At 36.0% G+C, this 22,425-nt stretch overlaps 1 protein-coding gene across 2 annotated transcripts in view; it reads left to right on the top strand.

The window, feature by feature from the left end:
* The first annotated feature begins 5,561 nt into the window (after nt 1-5,561).
* The window catches only part of LOC133519838 (uncharacterized), an 84,084-nt gene continuing 67,220 nt past the window's right edge, over nt 5,562-22,425 (top strand). The window contains exon 1 of one of the 2 annotated variants that reach the window (XM_061853966.1): nt 5,562-5,698. The gene's annotated coding sequence lies outside the window, so the exon portion shown is untranslated. Of the gene's footprint in view, nt 5,719-22,425 lie in introns of both variants that reach the window. The other variant, XM_061853965.1, reaches the window with a different exon arrangement.

Genomic DNA, 22,425 nt, shown 5'->3' with positions numbered 1-22,425 from the left:
ACAATTGATACGCCTCTAACAAAATGATAAGGTGATGTGACGTCACATCATATAAGTCTGTCCTAAATGTACCTATGGAAGATCAAGGAAATTGTCATTTTGACCCTGAAATACTGCGTTTATGTGGATAGTTGTAATACAATTTATTTTTCAATAAAATGCGAGGAATCGAATGGTACTATTTTCTTTTCTATTTTTGAAAGACAAAAAAAAAAAAAAAAATTATAATCTCAATATATTTTTTTAAATGCCTGTTTTTTTATAATGCATGGCTAATTTTTTATTCATTTAACTAAATTTCGTTATAATATTCAACATGTGTCAAGTATGTGTGTGTGTGTGTATTTTTTTTCAGAGGTTGTGCAATAAAGAGGATTTGTATTGTACCCAATTGCTTCGAAAACTCAGACGGTTAAGTTGTTTTACTAGCTGATAATAATAACATTTAGTGCCTGAGCGAATTACGTATGCGGTGTTCCCAGGCTAAGTCGCGAGTAAAGTCACGAGTGGGTAGAGATTAATGGGGCTTGTCGACAACCAGAAACGTAACGTTGAAAAAGTAGACTATATTAAAATATTCAAAAACAAAGTCAGCATGTTATGTAGCAGATCAGACTATGCGCCTACTTAATAAAAAATTGATTGATAAAAGAGGTATGTCTCTATATACGGAACAATTAGGACTGTGAAAGTTACTTTTGTACGCGATCTTTAGAGATATAGGTAGGTAGGTATCTCTATTTGAAAGAGTATTCCAGGCTGGCAGATACATTTGCGTGTGATTTCATCTGCTACTATTGACGCTGACTGTACAATATTGGATATTGGGTACTTCAAATATATTATGGGTTATGTTTATACAGTATAGTCACTAATCCAGCACTAATGCTGACGCAAGAGAGCCGAATTACTAGACAATTAAACAATTTTGATGTGTTTTTTATTATTTTAGTATGTAAATTATTATATTTAAAGAAAATTCGACTGTTATCTGGAACTTAGCTATGTATAGAGATTGAAGTGCGATACTATAAGCGCACATAGTAACTTTGCATCCCTATTACGTGCCAGATTGCTGGGTGTACCATCGAAGTAACGGATTATCACGCTTTCACTGTAATATGAGTGAGCTTCAGTGCGCTTATACATATGTAGTTGACGACGTTGTCCGACGATTTAGACAGATATGAAGGCTTTTTCACAACATACTTAATCTGAAAATAAAATTGATTTGATACCTATACGCATCTCAGTCGCACTCAGTGCATAAAAGCAATATATTTTATTATCTGTACTATACGACGCATAACATAAGCTAAAATGACACAGACCGAATCGCTTGTATATGGAAGGTAGAGGCAAGGAACAGAATCTCCTTAGTCAGAACTGTTGCAAAAGTGCCCAGCTGTTAGCTATAAATAATATTTCCAAATCTCTCCAGAGTAGCTAAGAACCTAGGCGTTATTGACGGAGTGAAGTGCGCTGTCTATGATTAGATATTTTTCTCAAGTATTCTAGGTATTGTAGCGCCACCTATTTATGGTTTTTTGTCGGACACTTTTTGGTATATCGTCGGGGATAGTGCAATACCGCGTAAATAACAAATGCAGTAAGGTCCAATTACCTTGTACATTGATTGAATTTCGAACTCTTTCGACTTTGTTAGTTACGCGGTATTGCACTATCCCCGACGATATGGAGATTCTGTTCCTTGTCTCTACCTTCCATACCCTTGTAGGCGAAGCCGTACATACATACCCACAGCTAGAGTTGGGCCTCCTATGGCGCTCCTATGGAATATGTATATGTTGTCATGTCACTGTCAATTCTGTGTCAATTTAGCGTAGTCAGTCTAATTTCTATACAAATTCTTAGGTACTATTAATTCTAACTTAGATCTCAATGATATTGAGGAAAACGGACTTTTATAAGTTTGAAATGATTAGTCACTATCGCGGTATCAGATAATCCCAAAGCAGCTAAATGCTCAAATTCGTAGAAACGTTTACGGAAAAGAATTTTTCTATGGCTTAGTGTATAACTGAAGACCTGTAGGTAGTATACAATATTATACAATTAAATGTCTATAACCTAAACTGTAAATGTAAAACATGAAGGCTGATGTATGTAGGATTATGTCTATGTAACCTATGTGTAGGCTGTTAATATCTATTGATTCAATGTAAAAAGTAATAAATCGCTAGATAACCATAATGTTTCTCACTAGGTGAGGTGGTATGGCTTTAAAACGTCCTCTTCTCCCGCGCATCTTGCATGCATTGTGATCATGCCAACCTGACCCAGTCTTCATTAACTTTATGCCCAATGAAACTTAGAGCACTGACCGAAATCTCTAAATGCACTTTTTTCCGTAGCTTATACTAAACCTTTAAATACCTCATCATCATAAATTTAAGAGCTGCGCTCTTGTCGGTGAAGCAATCTGCAGGCACGCCTTTCTTTGGTCTCTTCCTTGACAGCCTGATACGACACTACGTTCAATATCTCCTTCACTTGATCCATGTATGCTTTTTGGCTTTCCTCTATTTCTCCTTCCTTCGACTTTCCCTTGTATAATGGTCTATTTAATCGTGTCGTAACAGGTGCCCCAACATGTTTCCTCTTCTATTTTCGATGGTTCTCAATAGGTACCGCTTTTCTTGAACTCTATTTAAGACCTCCTCGTTGGTAACTTTTTCTGTCCAGCTTAGTTTCTCCATACGCCGCCAGCACCAGCCTAGGTAGCCTAAGTAAAACCAAAATTAATGTATAATAAACTTGAGGTCGACATCGCACTTTTGACAATTATGACGTTGCTTAATACGAGTACGTCCATGGGCTGCGATGTCCGCTTACCATTTTTTATTTAGATCACATGAATCAACTACATACGTTAAACGAACTGTAGGCAATTATGCTGTATATATTTTACTCCTTGATCCGATTGAATTTCATCTTCTGATTTTAATTTAAACACTCGGGTTATAAATAATACTAAAACAATGTTCATTTAATTTCTCATCGGATCGTACCGGGTATCGCGGGTGCAACGAATAGCTCGAAGAGTATTTCGGATACGTACCTATTGACCCAATTCAGAACATAGCCGTATTCGGCTTAATAGGTAAGTACAGACTACAGACGGACGAAAGATGCAACAACTATATTTGATAATTTGCTTAATAGTAATTTTAACATTTATAACGAATCTTCTATCTAATACCTGCCTACTTAACTGGTATTTATAAAAGTAATAATTGGCGTTTCATTTGATATTTACCCTTTCGCTGAAGGAAAACATCGCGAGAAAACTTAAATTAATCCCAAAATGGTGGTCGCTTTCGTAAAAAGCCTACGCCTCCGCCAAATGCGCCGTGCCGAAAAGCAGGGACTAGCGGGAAGATGAGGTTTAAAGACATATGTGGCAAGGCGGGCCTGTAACTCAATTGCGATCGGCTTGCCTATTCCGTAGAAAAAGAGAAAGAGGAGTTGATAACAAACTCAACATACAGTAAATCTGGCTTGGTTTTGAATTTTTACGCCATTGAACAAATAACATAGATAGGAAATTTTATTGGTAAAAGTATCACAAAACAAATTTTTAAAAGTAATTATTACAATTAATAATGTAAACTAAAACTAGAATATGACTAAATTAAATCTAAAATAAAACTAAAAATGGTCCCTGCGGCATAGTACCGAAGACGCTGGCAGCATTTCCTCGCTGGATCGTTAGACTGATGCGTTGAACGAGGAAGCCCTTTATATTTTCGACATAGTTACGTAGGTAATGTGCTAATCGATCCGAAAGAAAAAGTGTCCCCCTCCCCCTCTAACTTTTGAACCATGGGTCCAAAAAATATGAAAAAAATCCTGAAATAAATACTTTCAATGAAAACTTTAGTGAACATGATCGGTCCCGTCGTTTTTGAGTTATTGCAAAAAATCTTCTTTTCTTAGTAAAAAGACGTAGAAGGCGCTGCAAAGGTACTCCATTATGATTGTACATGATACTTACTATAATAGCCCCCGTTTGGCCTATTTTAACGGAATGGTAACTATGAAACCCTACACCCTGGCCCTACACACTGGCCCGATATGCTCTTAGCCGATTTTTCATTTTATTTTCTGGCGTTTTGGTAAATATAAAATAGGGTTAAAATAATCAATGGCATATCGTACGAAATGTTAATGTCTGTACTTAACACATAAATGTGCTTAAGAATAAGTCTTCCATTCATTTCACAGTTTCCCAACATTTAGAATTATCGAGACTGACTGGGCTATACTAAATATTCGATCATTTTAATTGCCGAAGAAGCTCGTCCGTAAAGAGTGCAACGGGGAGCCTGAAAAGAGCCTCGATTTATGTATTGACCACATTGAAAACCTAGTCTCAGCTCAGACTGAATGATGCAGAAACCAGGGTGTTACATTTTGCAGCACGACATAATAATCGAACTAAATAAATAATTGAAATTGAAATAATTGAATAAATAAATATTAAACGACATATTACACAAATTGACCTAGTCCCACAGTACGCTCAATAAGCCTTGTGTTATGGGTACTTACTAGACGACGATACATATAATATATAGATAAAGATAACTCAGGAACAAACATCTGTGATAAACACTATTTCGAACTACAAATATTCGGCCATTCCATTACTCTAAATAACGAAGAAGCTCATCCGTAAAGAGTGCAACGGAGTGTTTGAAAAGCCTCGACAGGTCTGAGCCTACATATTGACCCAATTCAAAGTCTCTCAGAGCGCCGAATGGTGCAGAAACCAGGGTGTTCCAGATAGCAGCCCGGGATGCACCGCTGCACGATGCGAGTCGGCGACCTCACTCGTACCTGTACTAAGCGAGAGACAATTCGAGGAAATGCGAGAGCGGATGTTGGTTGTTGGACGCTGTATATTGATGCTTTGATACGAGAATGATGCAGAGTCATGCGTCTAGGAAAGTTGGGGCTTAAGATAATTACTTATACATTTACTTTAATATTAAATAAGATTTGATTGCGGCTCGGCAACAAACTGGTTACTCCAGTTTGGCTTATTTATATAGCACATAGAACTGTGTAATAGTTTACATGAATAAATACTTAAATGAATTTATAATAATAGTATAAAATGCCTTAACTAATAAAATGGCGACGGAGGTATATTGATCCCGTTTTCGTTTTCAGGTTTATATTATGCTGCAGAAGTTTTGAATTTTTCGTTCATGAAACTTTCTTTCCTTCTTTTTCTCGAGTCAAATAATCATAAGAAATGCTAATAATTGAATATACTTATTTATATAACTCAGTAGGTGCTCATGTTCTTTATTGCTTTTATAGATGTTTAATTTAAATTTTAAATAGTTGTGGTATGAAATCCTAACAACCCATACTAACTATTCCTACCTACGTAATATTGAAATATATTATGTGCAAGTCCTTCTAATCGTATCAGAATATAAAACCACCATAAACTAAGTTAGCAATCAGTGTATATCAAATCTAAGTAATCTGCGATGCTCCTGTGGTATGGAGGCTCGCCCCTCCCGCCCTCTCAAAGAGGGCAGCCCTCAGTCCTCTCGCCTTCTCCGCGCTATCCACACGCGCGCGTACAGTGCCAACAATTGTATGAAAAAACGTGCTGTGTTCCAATTTATCACATAAAAACTATCGGATTTTCACTCCTGTAAGTCATTATCCCTTAAGGTACGTTATTTAAGTCGTTTTCTGTATTGTGCGTGTTAAAAGGTGAATGAATCTCAGCTTAACAGGGATTGTACGGAGATGAAGTTGTGTTTTTCAATTCAAACACCTGTTTTGCCTCACAAACGTGACTGCCATGTCCGATTTTATCGTTTTACACAGTTGATGGCTTACAGTTAGCTTACTTATCAAATTAAAACGGGAAAATTGAAAAGGTTTTCGGATATTGCGGTTATCAAGTTGACCAGCATTGGTTAATACTTTAAGAACTAAGTACCTTGTTTTACATCGACGTTTTGCCTGTCTGATCTTGGATTCGTGTTGTATTCTTAATACTGAAACTTGTCGGCAGATTAGACAGGTATCTCATATTGACTTAGGTAGGTGTTTACGATCAACAGCTCAAATAACTGCGCAAACGAAGTCCTCAAAATGCGACTCTACAAGTATACATATACATACTCGTAGTTAATATTAAATTTTAAGAATTCGCTATAAAGTATTTCTGCTTCTGATTCTACTATCATTGTTCTCGTTGAAAACCGTAGGATAGGCAGAGAAAACAGTATTTTTTCCTGAAATAATTAAATGCTTGGTTATGAATAGGGTTTAAAACCTGAAACCTTAATCTTTTGAAGTTTCTTATTAAACGGGTATTTCAAGTTCTGTTAATGAAATTAAATGTAAATAACTTCAAACGGAAGGGATAACGACTAAGGTACCATTGGCCCGGATATTAATTAATTTGAGAGGTCTAAAAGATACCCTTGAGGATTTATGAGGACTTGCTTACAGATGGGGTAATGGACGGTGAATTAATATTAAACTACCAATTTAAACGCGATCTCATTCCACGTACTGAATATTATCCCAAACGAGATACTTAATATCAGATGGATGTGCGTCTACGCTCATGTTTACGCCTTTTTGATCCCGTTTTGGTTTTCTATATGTACTATACTAGTTTGTTTGTCCTTTCACCAACAAGGTGCCAGTACCTATCGTTTAATGTTAGTAACGACATATACTGTATTAACCTCACGAAGTTTTCTCCGTACGCTATAGTCTATAACTGCTGTATCTTTGGGGGTTGAAGGGAATTGGAGCTTAAACACAACTTAATAGTAAAAGTGTCTTAGACAAGCGAAACGGCGGGCGAAACGGTTCGTGTTTAAACTCCAACTTCCTCGCCAGTGAGCCTCTCAGGTGACGCTTCGGGCCTTCGATATCAAGCCTTAAGATACCAAGCATTAACTTATACTTTGGAAGTTTTGATTCATATGTAAACCCCTCAGCACGAAATATCAAAGCCGTCGTTAAAATGTACACAACAAAGTCTAACGCCCCTGACATTACGGTCGTGTTCACAGTGAGCGCTGTCCGGCGCTGATGGTAGCGTCAAAAACTAGAGGCAGCAGTTCGGAACGTTCTCAAGGCAACATCCTTTCTCTCGTGACCTATTTGCTCGAGTGAGGCTTAATTCAATTCCTGTGCACACAGTAGTTCGAAGGCTGGGAAAAGGGACAGGGGCAGGGATTACGGACTGGCGAGGGTTGGTGTTTCACTTTGCAATGTCTTTGCGTCAAGTATTATAATTATAATAGGAACAGTAAAAAAAACTTGAGGTACCATTACGGAGTAGGAGCCCAAAAACTCGAATCGGGGATCTGGCAGACTCGGCGAGGGCGGGATGAACTTGGATTCCTTCTTAAAGGACCCAGACACAGCACTTGATAGAGATCAGTAAAGAAATTAGGTAAAATGTTGAAAAGTATAATTACAGTTGGTACAGATAAGATTCACCGTGTCACACACACAACATAGCACCTCACAAAAAAAATGGAATGAATGTGTTGAATTTTTTAATGCTGATTAACATTAATAAAACGTAAGTTTTAAACATGAAAACGAGTATTATGTTTTTATAACTATACTAAATTAGTAAGTAAGTACCTACTTACTATTTTGTTAGTTTTTTTCGCTAATAAACCGATGAATTTTACATTGCAAATCGCTATATCTATGGATTTTATTGCATTGAAGTGATTAATTAATTAATTGAACGGTAACCTAACAAGGATCTTGATTGTTTTATTAGCTTTAAGTATCACTATATCGTCTATATCTTTTAAAACAAAGTCCCCCGCCGCGTCTGTCTGTCTGTATGTCTATATGTTTTTATCTATCAATAGGGAGATTCTTGGGGAAGGTTTAGATGTACAACTAGTGCGAAGCTAGGGCGGGTCGCTAGTTAATTTTTATTACATGCTAATCTATAGAAATCAGAGCAATAAAATAGTAATATACATATCTACTGTGCGATTAAACTATGAACTGCTTAACGTCATGTCTACCCACACTATGTAAAGTACCTTCGGTTATTCTTATCAAGTTGTTATCGCCTTGGCGCTGCTCGGTAACACGTGCCTTAAGGTAAAATATCTATATCCTGGAAGTCAATGACAAGCTGAGACGTGAACAAAATAATAATGTAATAATATGCTTGCAAAAGATGCCGCTGATTATGAGGAGATTATAACTTTAGATTCTAAACTCCAGTGGGGTCCCCATATTGCTACTCTTTCGAATAGACTGAGTTCCGCAGCTAATGACAGTGCACTGTCAATACATTTATGAGAATATTCTGTATGTACATAAAAATATTGCCGAATTTAGGAAAAAAATTGATATTCATAATATTAATACTAGAAATAAAAATAAGCTCGCAGTGCCCTTCACTCGGCTCCATAAAACTAAATAATCATTCATGGGTAATTGTGTAAGATTTTATAATAAACTTCCAAACCATATTACTGAATTAGAAATTAATAAATAAGTACACTTATTTCTAAAGCATATTATACCACACAAGACTACATGAATGATAAAACAACGTGGGATTAATTGTGATTCGAAATTATTAATTATTTATTATATTTGAATAATTGTTGTTTTTATTTGTTTGACATTCCGAATTTATTCTAGAAACATGTTTGACGATATTTTGTGAAATTCTTTTGTGTTATATATGGAATAATACTTACATCAATAAATTGCTCTGATAATTAGCTTAAGATTATTATATGTAATACTGTCTTACTATTCATAAGTGCTTGTTGCTAGGCCTGCGTGAATAAAGTATATTTGAACTGAACTTGAACTGAACTGATTTTGCAAGATGTTTAAGTATTATTTAGCTGGGAGTCTTAGAATAATAATATTAATAATCAATAGGAAGAGTTCATGACCTGTAAATAGCTGAAGCACATAGGCAGAGGGGTCTATTTGTATATTTTAATTCAAATGCTTAATGGAATTATATTATAGAGCTGTAATTTATTCCTAAGTCTGTAAACCTGATTAAATCTTTACCCTCTACCAATGAAAATATTTCGAAAAGTATTAGCCACGGCATGACACGCTCGACGTTGTGACATTCAATCCAATCATCATTGACCATCATCATAATAGAAAAGTTTCGTCACATGACAGCCTATAAAGCGGGCGCCCCATAATCTTGATAACGAGTTAATATCCCGATTGTGTAGCTAGTAGGTGTCATGTCGGAGCATCGAACATAGCCGTTGGATAAAATTGAGCTTATTTAATTTGCTTTTTCATCAGGATTCAAAATATTTAGTTGGTTTGTCTCCAGTTCCATATATGCTTCGTCACTGGTGCCTGCCTACCTGCTATTATTAAAGTACGCAGTCTAGATTGCTTAAAGAGTTCCATCCAGACTGTGTTAGTACCTAACCCTAAAGTGCCTCAAGCCTTTTGCGTACAATGAAATGCAGCGATGCAGGTTCGTGCAAGCACGACGCGCCCTTTGTTTGACAATTAGTTCGTTGACGTCGCTGACTCTGGCAATCAGCCTGTTTGGCTAGTTCGCGATCAAACGGGTTGCTGAGGATTATTGGCTAATTTATATTGACAGATATCAATCACGCCCAATGTACAGTCAGCATCTATAGTAGCGTATGCAACAACGCGCCAAAAGTATCTGCTACCCTCGATTACTTTTCCAATTTGAGGTATATCTCGAACGCAAACAGCGTTCAAATGTATCTGCAATAGTTTAATTGTTCTATCCTCCTAAGTCTCGATGTCCTTTTAAAAGGACAAAACAAAATTGACTTTTGAACTAAGTATACTAATGGAATAAAAGGAGATTTCAAATTAAAAACTGCAAAAATAACTCTGGAGCTTAGGATTCTATTTATAGAGACCTTTTGTTAAGCTGTCAGTGAATGGTCATATCAAAGTCTGATACGCTACTTTAATTAAATGCTGAGTGTACCTACTTACCGTATTCATTTGAGCGCAGGTAACTTCTATATATTCACCAGAGCTAGCGCCGAATCTCTTGATTTACAGATTGAACCTTTCACACGTTTTAATAATTCAACCTGTATCTTGAAGTTTTTCTCAGAGTTACGACTTGTTAATTAGTATTGTTCATTTTTGTTTTCAATCATTTTTTTATGATGTCAATCGTAGTTATTTATTTAACTTATAACATATGTATAAAACATATGAAACTACTATAGTACTTGCTATTGAAATGAACACTCACAGGGTACAGAAAATGAAAGAGACCCTGATATATAGTGAAAATAATAAAAATAGACTTTCCGCGACTGAACCTGTAAGCATTATATGTCATTTTATAGAACAAAAGAGCGTATTCAGCCTCAACTAAGTACACCTCGCGCATGAATCACGGGGGAGAGATAATATAAATCGTAGTTTCCCCAACAATTTGTAAAACTGTCTGCGGAAAATCCTACAAAAATCCGCCTCCCATACCACATGAGAGTGAGGAGGGACTTGCTTTCAAATGACGCATAGCTGCGCCGGTTGAAACTAATTTTCCGCTTGTACTCCGTCTGGCTTGGTCTAGCCTTTTCAGGGATTGAATTTTTTTGGATTTTTTCACAGACAAATGATAAAACCTTGTCTCAAAACCAGTCATAGATGTGGCAGTGGGTTTTTTATTATTTCTATTAGAAGTTTTTTTTTATAAATACTACAGATGATACAGGGGGCTCCGTTGACTAAGTTGATTATGACCACTTAGGTACGTTTGTGGTTTATTTACATGTGCCAAATTCTAAAACTATCTTAACCGGCTGTTCATTCTCTCGGCACGTCACATGCCAGTTGTCTTTTTGTTTGTCTACTTTAAATCTGCCGCTGACCCGCTAATATTTTAATCACCACTGTTGTTTGGTTGTTTAAATAATCAATATTTAATGGATTAACTACATGCATCTCGTAAATGTAGTAATCACGTAAAACAGAAACCGACGTTGCAAGTCCATTTCAGCACTAAAGATCATGGGTTAGGAAACCCTATTTTTATTTGAATATAGTAAACATACTCAAAGAACTATTTAAAATTGATGTTTCATTAATTTATATTTTAAACGTTTTAAAAGAAATGGCGCCATACTTTCCATGACTGAAAAAAAAAACATAGTTTTTAATTTGTTAATTATGTTGAAACAAAATGCAGTATCTTTCATTAAACACGAAACTTTCATTGAACAATTCGAAAACATAAAAATCAAAGAGGACATTCAACTTTTAACGCGCGAAGCGGTAGAAATTTGACAATTGACAGAGGTATCATTGAAATATCAAAAAGAAATTGGTGCCGTTACCATAAGTAGGTAGTTACTGCGGACACCAAACACCAGTGTTTATACCGATCTCAAGTTTCAGAAGGGATTTGCAAAAAAGCTAGTTTGAACCTACAATCGCTAGAGACATCTGTAAATCAATTCCCTTGTCCCGCCGCGGTAAGAGCACGGCCGGACCGGTTCTGTTGCGCCAGACAATGAGAGCGTTAACTTCGCGAACGTCTGCGATGCTAGCGGAGAAACTGTACCAAGTCTGACTGTAACCAATTAAAAGTCGAGTGAATGCTGATTGTAGGATCGTTAAGGAAGAAAATAACTGAAAAAAAACCTTTGACCTTCACCGATTATGTAAAGCATGACGTCACCGTCGGTAGAGTGACTCATTAAGACATAAACATGATTGATAATGACAAAATTCAGTTAGTTTACACAGTACTTCTTAATTTAGAAAGGACAAGATTTAATAATATATAAATATAATATATTCAGTATTTTGTACCGTTGATGTTTCGTTAGGTAAGGTTAGGTAGGGTTGTACGTAGTGGGTATTTATTTGTTTTTAATTTAGAACATAACATGCAATGTCTGCATCTTATGATGTTATTGCATGACGAATAAAGGCCTAAAAATATTATCTAACCACATTTTTACTCAACAAAACAATTTCTTTATTGATGACATACAAAATAACAGTTTGTAAGATAAGATTGCATCTTCTGCGGTTTCGAAACGTTTTCAGAGTGAATCATCGTAGATTTATGATCTTTATCTTGATAAGGCGTGATAAATACGGAGTAAGAGAATTGGCACAGTGGTGAAGATCTTTATTTAAGTTTAAAGATTTGACATATACTGGAACAGAGATGAGCACTCGGACGTATGTTGCATTCGAATGGTTAATGCAATTGATTTAAATTAAATTGGGTTGAAAACTTTCGAAACAAATGGCGTTGTTATACTGTGTACGGCGTTTAATACGAAAGTTAACGATTAGGATATATTTTACGTAGGCTTTAATTATACAGCTTTGAAGAAGCAAAAGGTTAGAACATATTGCCTATAATGATACCTATATATTAAGGATCCAGCAAAAAAAAGCTAAAATCCTAAGTACATTTCTTTTATGATGCCCACAGGAAAGCCGCATAAAACTTTACATATACTAAAAAAGTTTTAGATCCATTTAACGTATATCTGTATTTATATATACATATTATATATATATATGTAATGTAGGTACCGTGTAATGTAAGGCAGGTATGTAATTGATTTTAATATTAATGTATATAAATAACTAATTAGCACTCGTTTATAACACTGGCAGAAGATTTATTTTCATGACTACAAGTAACATAGGTATATAATTCCGTACATGCCATGGCCATAACAAAGAAAATTTTATGCATGTCTAGTTTAGCACCTTATCTGGTTCTTGCGACAAATGATTACGACCTTTGTTTTTCTTTACTTCAGTAGCTTATTGACTGTCATTGAAACTATGTAAGGTAGAAGTACTAGTGCTCGACGCTGCACTAGTCACCGACATGGGCACTTTATTTCATGGAAATATAAGTTAAATTTGAACAACGAAGATGTTTCTGTATTCGAACTTAATCCTTGTCACTTTGACATAAAGTGTCCATGTCGAGTACTAGTGCAGCGTCGAGCACTAGTACTTCTACCTTAAATATCCCTGACGACTTCATCTCTATAATCATTAAATATTATCGTAATTCTTAAGGTCTTAACGCAACCGGTTCTAGCTCTTAATGAAAAGACGAGTTTTTCTCGTGAATCTTCCTGCAGTCGGCATGATATTATGTCATGAGCCATATTGGGTGGATGTTATGTTTTGTGTTATAAAAGGATCGTGTTATTTTCTACTCCCACGCCACCTTCGCAATGCATTTTGCCTTGTTTAATAAACAAACATGGGACGAGAACGTTTAAAAAACCCGGCTAAAGTGCCAGTCTGACTGGCGCACTGAGGATTCCGTGTCATGTATTCAAGTCTTCATAACCCTTTGATTTTTCCGATTCTAAAGATGGGTATTCATGATTTGTTGTATGTTGTAGGGGAAAAATAAGTGGAGGAATTGGTAGCACTTACCTTAAAACGCTCTAAAAATATATAAAAATGTCACCAACTTCTGTTTATCTAATTTTAATATTTTTGTTAAATAAACGTTATCTAATCATAGTAAATTTGGACGAAATCAAAAACATTGCCGTTCCTATATACCCGAAACCGTATGGGGTAATTGGAAATAGTCCGCGGGGGAAATGGAATCACTGAAGATTTTCAATCTAGTATGACTTTTCATGTTTCTGTTTTTACCTCATGGCATATATAATAATTTGAAAAATAAAAAAATATTGAGCTTTCAATCATTAAGAATACAAGGGGTAATTGGGAACATAACTGATGATTGTATTTTTGTTGAACTTGAAAGTCTTGAAACCATTTGGGGTTTGAAAGCGGATACCATATAAAACAAAATGTGGAGTCTTCAATTACAAAAATTCCAGGCTTACATCTACGAGTATCTAACATGATGTATGATAAAAATTATAACAACAGTTGAAAATATTTTATGCGATTAATTGTGACTGCAAGTTCTTAGCTTCCGTATTTTACAGTCACATGAAGTTGAAGGTCTTTTTATTATGTTTAGTATTAAACGTACTCAAGATATTTTACTTGCCATTCCCAACTCTCCCACTCTACCCTAATACCTACATGAAAGGGATTTTGTTTTCCCATTAAGTTTGATATCAATATTCGATACCAAGTGGAATCAGTAAATGTATATATATACCTACAAATTAATTACATTTTTACTTCTTATAGTAGGAGTGGGGTTTCCGATTGACGGCCTTCGGGCACGGAACTGTAAAAAGGAATAGGTAGTCTTTGTTTTTTAACCCACTATAAAACTTAAAAAGAACAGGTATTCAATTTGGTTGAATGTTTGTTATTAATTTTATCTCGACGATTTATGCGTTTTGATTAACAAATCCGAAGAAATTCCGCACTCATACACTGCGCTGCGCATCTTTGAGGAATGTATGGGTAATTGTGCTCTGGGGAGTACTAAATAGCATTCGGATAAGGGTAAAAACTGATTTAGTTTCCCCAAGGTGCAACCTAATTGCCAAACAATGATGCTGTCAATCTGCAAGTACGAGTATCGATATATACCGGGTGTTTCCTGTAACACGAGCAAATAATTAAATCATATATTGTACTCCTAAAACGATATCATTTATGATTAACAACTTTTAAAAATTATGACTTCTTTAGATTTTAACTTTTTCATACAAATTTAATATTATTTTCAATGTACGCTGCACGCTGACATCAGTGTGTTTGACTTGACGTTGCTTGTCACGCTTTAAACGTAACAAAATTCGCAATACAATGCGTCTCAGAATTAACTTCAATGTATAATAAAAATCAGAACATAAGTTATTTTTCAAAGTTGTTGAACAAATGTTGGTCAGTTTGAGGAGTACAGCTTACAGTTTAGTTTATTGCTCCAGTTACAGGAAACACCCGGTATATGATTAGAATGATTAAAACACGTTTAAGATCTTGGAAAGATCTTTAAAACTTAATGACATGTCAAAATGGACGTTTATTTCGATTCCGCCGTGATGCCAATAAGATGTATGTACGATATTTCTAACGTCAAAGTGACATTGGTTGCCCGAATCGAACTGCTTCTGTCACTTATACGACATATAAACGATATCTAAATGAGAACTTATCTAAACCAGAACTTATTGTTATCGTAACTATCTCATTCTTCGAATCGGGCCGAAAGTCGTAAAATTGTATGTTATACCCAAACGCGGCAGAGAAATTCTCACTTTATCACAAAATCCAAACAATGGCACCCAAAAACGGAAACGATTGCACAAACATTTACAAACATAACCATACAATCAAATTTGACTCTAGTCATTCGAAGTTGACATTCGAAATATGTATTGGATATCTTAATTTCAGATTTGACCGCCCCAAGCCTTAGATGGTGAAGCCTGGTTCGTATCTTAGTGCAGTTTTAGTATATGTTATATTGTATGGTATGTGTTGCAGAGAATGGAACCGGTTGGCGAGTCACCGAGAGGCGCATTTCGATTTTGAAAATATTATACTATATTATGTGTCCCTCTAGCAGCGATATATGTGTGCGAGGGAGATATACTATATTCGACTTTAAAATCTGAATATCTACGCCTTGCTGGACGCATTATTTTACGTTTAGGTATGGAGCTCTACAAAAGCTTTTGTGGAATGGGAAATGACCACCGAAACACGTTGAATAGGCGGGTGTGTGTGTACAGCAGTTTTCGCATGTCGAAGGTTCCTTTAGGTCCCTAAGTGGCACCTATCGATCTACTTAATAACGTTGTTATACTTTTCATTAAGCTAATAATGTTTAACCTACATATTATGTAATATTGAAAATATTTATGAACATTACTTTAAAGTTACCGTAAACTTGAATAGTTCGAATCGTGGGATACCTTGGTTAATCCATTTTTGGGCACTAGGAAGTTAATTTGTGAACGTGAGCTTAAAAAAATATACGATTTAGTTGGCAATCTTAACAGAAATACAGAAGTTGAAACAATGAAAGCGTTCAGTAACAAATAATTTATTGTTTAAAAAAGAATGATTAAACAGATCAAAGTCAAAATCAATTTGTGTAAAAATATGTTCCATAATATCAATCCAGAGAGGAAAATGCGGACGTTTATATGCAAAAGCTGTCGGCCACTATCGTCTTAAAAGTTTCAGCTGTGATAAAAGAACGCAGATAATCCGGAATGCACTAGAGTAATTAGCTCCTTTTCACGATGAGTCACCCGACGACACGGTGACGTTACGCCCGCGCATGCACTTAGCTATAGAACGCGATTCGAACTAACATTCCAACATCAAAATGTTATCACTCGCACCTCATTTCGCTCGTACTTGCTCGTCCATGTATTGGCGCGAGCGAGACGCACAAGCGAATGATATCGAAATGTAAGTTCAAATTGGTCTCATAGTATAATGATGGCTAGAACAGCAATCGAACCTGGTGACTCACGCGCAATCAGGTTCCTATCGTTTTTTATTTATCTCATTTGTGAGGCTAACTGTGTTAGCATGCTGCGTTTGTCAATGCATTTTCTTTCAACATCGATTCAGTTGTATAGGCATGTTTGAATAGGAACTTAATGAAAGTTATTATTTAATTCTGTTGCTATATGTACAACCCTTAGCTATGTTGTACGACGTGAATATGTATATTATAAAGAACAAATTTTACTGCAGGACTAACTCCGAAATTGTATAAAATGCCTGTCCTATCATAGGCATATAATACATTGACATCTGATCAAACAATTTGTCTGGCATTTCTCTCCCTATCATTTCCTATTTTATATGTATATATATACTCGTATGCACATCGCGCTCTATAATATAATAGTAATAAAAAGACACGTCAAGATCGATTACCTTCTTTCTAATGCCAAAAAAACGAACTATATTAGTTGAAAAAATACCCTCTATTTATTTAGGGACACATGTAAACTAAGGTGGTCTTTTCTATTCTTTCGGTGATAATAGGATTAAATTAAAGAAAAAAATGGCAAGTTTTTCATAGAGGTGACCCCTACCCCCCTCCCCCTACATAGACTGATGGTATGCAAGCGGGGTCACCTCTCTCTGCATCTGACTGTACTTATTGTTTGATGATGAACATCATTTCGTGATATTTTTTCAAGACTATTAGAATTCAGTTAAACCAGTCAGACTCCTCAGGATCAAGAAGTCAGATTTTTTCGTAACCGAGTCCGATTCCCAGTGAAGGATATTTATATTTAGCCTTTCTCTACTGAATTAATAATTAATTAAAGGTTGCTAGGTAGTTTAACGCCAGTAAAATAAGTGGTTTTGAAATATAACGAAGCGCGCGACTATGTTGCTGTAATAAATGGAAAGTGTACTTCAGAATATATGGGTGCTTCGCCAACATGCCAAACGTTAACGCTCCGTAACTTAGCGTAGCCATCTCTCTCTATCATTCTTCCATATTAGGGCGACAGTGACAGTTGCATCTAGTTCGCTGCGGAGCGTAAACAATTGGCATGTTCGCTACGCACCCTTATACCTAAATACCCACGATTAGCATGCTAGTGCTAGAGAAATCGAGCAAGTACGAATAAGTACCTACCAACAATAACCTAGGTTGGAATTAGCTCGCTCTCCACTTGCATCGGAATGACGGCTATTTGTGCCTGTTATTTTTAGATTCGTTAATGTTGCTTACGAATATGCATACATATAAAGTAGTCGGTATTAGCGTAAATTTATTAAGATAAAACGGATAATAGCAAAAAGTCGAGATAACTTCAATAGATTGTATTGATTGCTGTACTGTCTGAGCTGTAGACCTCGCAAACCTCCATAGCTTCGACGATTTGAAAAAGATCCAAAAACATCCACATATTATAGGTAAATTATCGAACAACGGAGATTCTGACTATTAAGCATTGAGGTACCTACCTATATACCTACCACTCCAAATATCATCCTAGCGAGCGAACGACCTTGGAACAATCTTGTGTCAGCTCAATAATTTTACTACCTTAAACACATCTCTTCTTCCTCGTGTTGTCCCGGCATTTTGCCACGGCTCATGGGAGCCTGGGGTCCGCTTGACAACTAATCTCAAGATTTGGCGTAGGCACTAGTTTTTACGAAAGCGACTGCCATCTGACCTTCCAACCTAGAAGGTAAACTAGGCCTCGTGAGAATTAGTCCGGTTTCCTCACGAAGTTTTTCTTCACCGAAAACGACTGGTAAATATATGATATGATATTGATATGATATTTCGTACATAAGTGGTTTGAACCCGCGACCTCCGGATTGCAAGTCGAACGCTCTTACCTCTAGGCCACCAGCGCTTTTTTACTACCTCAAACACATGGTAAAAAAAAATCTGATTGAACCCTAGAGAAAACACATTTAGTCTGCCTTGCCCACCTACGGCATCTACCGCACCTGTCAAAAAACTCGAGAGCCTGCCGCCAACATCAAAAAATCTAAAAAGTTCTATTGTCACGACTCTCACGACATCGTGAGATGGCAATTTCACCATAACCTATTAAACTTTTACGCTGGTCGCCCTGATTCCCCTGGCATATAGATAAGGGCGTCTACTATCCGTTTATTGTAGGGTGGTTATCATACCCTCGTACACTTGACCCATTTCTCGTGACATGTGACAGGCTGCCAGGGTTACTAATGGTTATGTTGCTGCCGTGTTCGATAAATTATATATTTTTTATACAAGTGCGGGGAATCATAGGGGTTTATGATTCGAAACTTATGAAGACACTTGTTTTTAGGTATTGTATTCTACCAAGAAAGATGCTCATTTAAGACATTTAATCCCTTACCTTGATAAATGTCTTTAAATACCTACCATTAATTAAGTTGTACAGCCAAGATGACAATCGCTATCGCTACGACAAAGAAACGCTTTGTGTCCCTTTATCACTATTCCATACTGTATTAGTGCGACAGTCGACAGTGACAGTTGCGTTTCGATCACTACGGAGGCGGAGCGTAAGCGATTTGCATGTTGGTTACGCGACCAGTGCCCGTAACGCAAAGGTACAGTGTAGCAAAATGCACAAACAAAATTATCACCCTATCATTGCGCAAAATTGCATTACCTACATCCATTACAATTAGCTATGTTCGAATCCCCTTGCATTTTACACTTATTACAAACCTAGGTAGACCTTTACTACAAAGCAAAACATCCAAAACTAAGTGTTTTCCGTTGTAGGTCCATGACATCTGTCAATTTAGCCCGATTTAGATTTCCGTGTAACCTCGCGCAGGCAAATTGGTGACATTTTGTCCATGGTCAAACGTTTTGAACGCATCACATTTCACTTGAAAAGGTCAGTCGGAGGTCATTTCAGAAGAACAATGTTGTGTTGGATAATACAGATGATGATGATTAGTTGTGTGACCTACAGAATATCCGTAATATTAATCTTCATGTAAATTATGTGTAGAAAACAAAAATATATTTCTGCAAATAATTATTTCTTTTATACCCTGCATATTTTCCGGTGACAGATTATCAAATAAGGAAATTATTAAATTTAAGTAATCATAATAATTATAAAAGATAGAGAAACTAGAGGAACGGCTGCGCCCGCGTGTCTGGTTGCTGTAATTTGTTCTCGACACACGCGGCTCAGGTTGCACATTCCCTCAGAATTGAGTTTCCTTTTCTAATTTCGAGCGTCGTAGCTGTAGTTTAACTTGGCACTGTTATTTTTATTCGGTTTCTAAGTAGCTTGTATAACTACAACTGGCAGAAAATACACTCATTTTACCTATTGTTACCTTTTTGCTTAGCTTAGATTTTTTTAGTATGGCGACGAAATCATAAGGTGCAGTTCTGCGGGGGTAAAATGGTTCCATTTTTATCACTTGTCACTATACCCGTCACTTTCGCGTTTACATACTTGTTAGAACGTGACAGTCATGGTGACAAATTATCTTAGCCCTATTGTTACTCATTACTTATACTGTTATAAGTATCTGTAGGTACTGTAACTCAAAAACTTTCAAACATTTAGCACAACTCTCAAACACCATTTAGCTATAGGCAGATCGGCCTTCAAATTAAATTTAATATTTTATCATGAAAATACTTCAAGTATTAGAGTACAGAATGCCAAAAGTTTGCTGAACCAGTTTGCAATTTATGGCCATTAAAATTATAATAATCGTTATTGGGTCGGAGCCTGTAATTTAAAGCCAATGTCAATAACTTTTCAATTTAATTTAGTTTTGTCCACATATTTTATGAAACACTGCGCTGATTAAAATTACTTTGTTTCTTGTATTTCATAAAATGATTCGAAGCCTCGCTGCAAGAAGAAAGTTAATCCCTAATACTTATCAGTATCCAATATCGCTAGCAAAAGAGAAAAAAAATGAATTAATTTTAGTCTTGTAAAAGAGTTGTTGTAATGTAAATCTAGGCACACCGGCATAAAATCAATAACAAAATGGTTACCTTTTACTTAATTCTCTTCGTTATGCAATGTTTGAACAGACAGCTTGCAAAATGGTCACAGTCCGGCTGTTATTGTTAAACACTTTTAGTTTGGAAACCTGAGCATTACAAGCTAATGCAGTCTTTGAATGGAAAACGGGGAACCTTTAAACTTCAGGCCTAGAGATCATTATTGAAGAATTAACACTCGCAAAAGCTAAGTTGGTTATAAGTTAGAAGTTATTGTCTTTATATTTAGTGCCTGGAATCTGGAATGAACGAAGTGTTCACTTTTTTTTATTATAGTGTAGATTTTGTCGGTCAAAAGTCATTATTAACAGAGAATCATTAGATAGACGTTGATATTTTTTCCTTTATTAACAACTTTGGAGTCAATAACCGCAATTTTACGTGCGGTGCCTTTATTTCCAGCTTTTCAATGCCATTTTGACACCATTCACTTTCTTACACAATTTTAGTTTGTACAATTTTTACCATTACTGGTAATATAATATTGGTAAATATTATGTTTAAAACACATATTAGCGAGAACAATGAACAGTTATTATACTAATCGACTGTATTATACGTTTCAGGTTTGTAAAGTGGGGCGATATCCTTTTTTACTATAATAACCGTCTTAAAATAAAGTTACGAATATCTTTCATTTTATACATATTTTATTATAATCCGTTTAGCAATGAGATAAGCGTAAAAAATAACCGAGAGTGGTTTCCGACTCAGGCAAAAAAAAATTAAGGACACAATAAAGCCCGGATAGAATAAGAATTTTCTGTATGTTTTTCTTCGTTTACCGAGCGTTGGCGATTTCCTAGGGGGGACTAGAATCACTAGGACTTCGATAACCGTTAGAGTTATATATAGCGGGAGATCAAACTTGTAACGGCTTGTCTAAGGTTGCTCGCTTGTGGTAAGCAGGCGACGGGATGACAGCTAATGCGACAAAGGGATATTGAAAGAGGTTGAACGCTTTCTAATATTCACGGGTTGTGGATTTAAAAAAAAACACGATTTAGGCACAAAAACGCATCCAAGTTTTGGATTTCCGTATTTTATTTAACTGAGATGACATAAATGTACAACTAAGGAACAAATCAAATTATTTTAATTCAATACTTATAACTCTTGAAAGGCTAGGCGCCTTTTTACAAGCTTTTATTTAATTTGCCGTATAGTATGTATGTTATTTTGTTAGTCAAATCTTGGAAGCTAAATATGACCCACTTCCTGAATTCCGATTGAGCATACACTTTGCATACTTATGTAAATCAGTTTATAATGACATGGAGCTCATCTGATGATGGAGACAGGAGGTGGGCATGGGCACTCTGTGATAAATCAACGCAAACAAATTGTGTTTGGGGTTTTTGGAATTGTCTCGATGAGAATTAGTTGACCGTGGAAAGTACTGTACTTTTCTTTCCAGCGAAGCTTGTATCCAAAAATGATTTTTTATCCAAAAACTTATTTTGATTACATATTGGTAGATGTTGAGAAATTGGGACGGGTACCGCCGCGCCGAGGGTAAGCTGAAGATGCCGGTTCGAATCCGGCCTCTTCCACTGGAAGCTTGGCCACATTTTCTTTAGTATATGACACCTATTGCAGTTTATGACATCAATGTATTTTCCACAAGTCTTACGAAAAACGTCCCAACTAAAATACAACTGCAGTTTTTTGTCGTCATCATATAAAAACAATGTTTACAACATTTTTGGCACATGACGTTTCCGATAACCTGAATTTCTCGCCCAGTGGGATAATCAAACTTGAGATCTTCGGATTGCTAGTCCAACGCTTCATAACATAGTATATGTTTGGTAAATTATCTTAAGATTAGAATTAAGTACATTTGGCGCTTAAACCGACTGTCTTAATGTCACTTAACACAGTTAAAACCATGGACCTTAAAAACGGACATCTTCCATTCCATAACATAAATCTAATTATTTATCCAT

The sequence above is a fragment of the Cydia pomonella genome, chromosome 7 (assembly GCF_033807575.1).
Source record: "Cydia pomonella isolate Wapato2018A chromosome 7, ilCydPomo1, whole genome shotgun sequence".
NCBI classification, from domain to species: Eukaryota; Metazoa; Arthropoda; class Insecta; order Lepidoptera; family Tortricidae; genus Cydia; species Cydia pomonella.
Note: the sequence above shows the minus strand (reverse complement) of the source record. Positions and strands in the feature narration are given on the sequence as shown.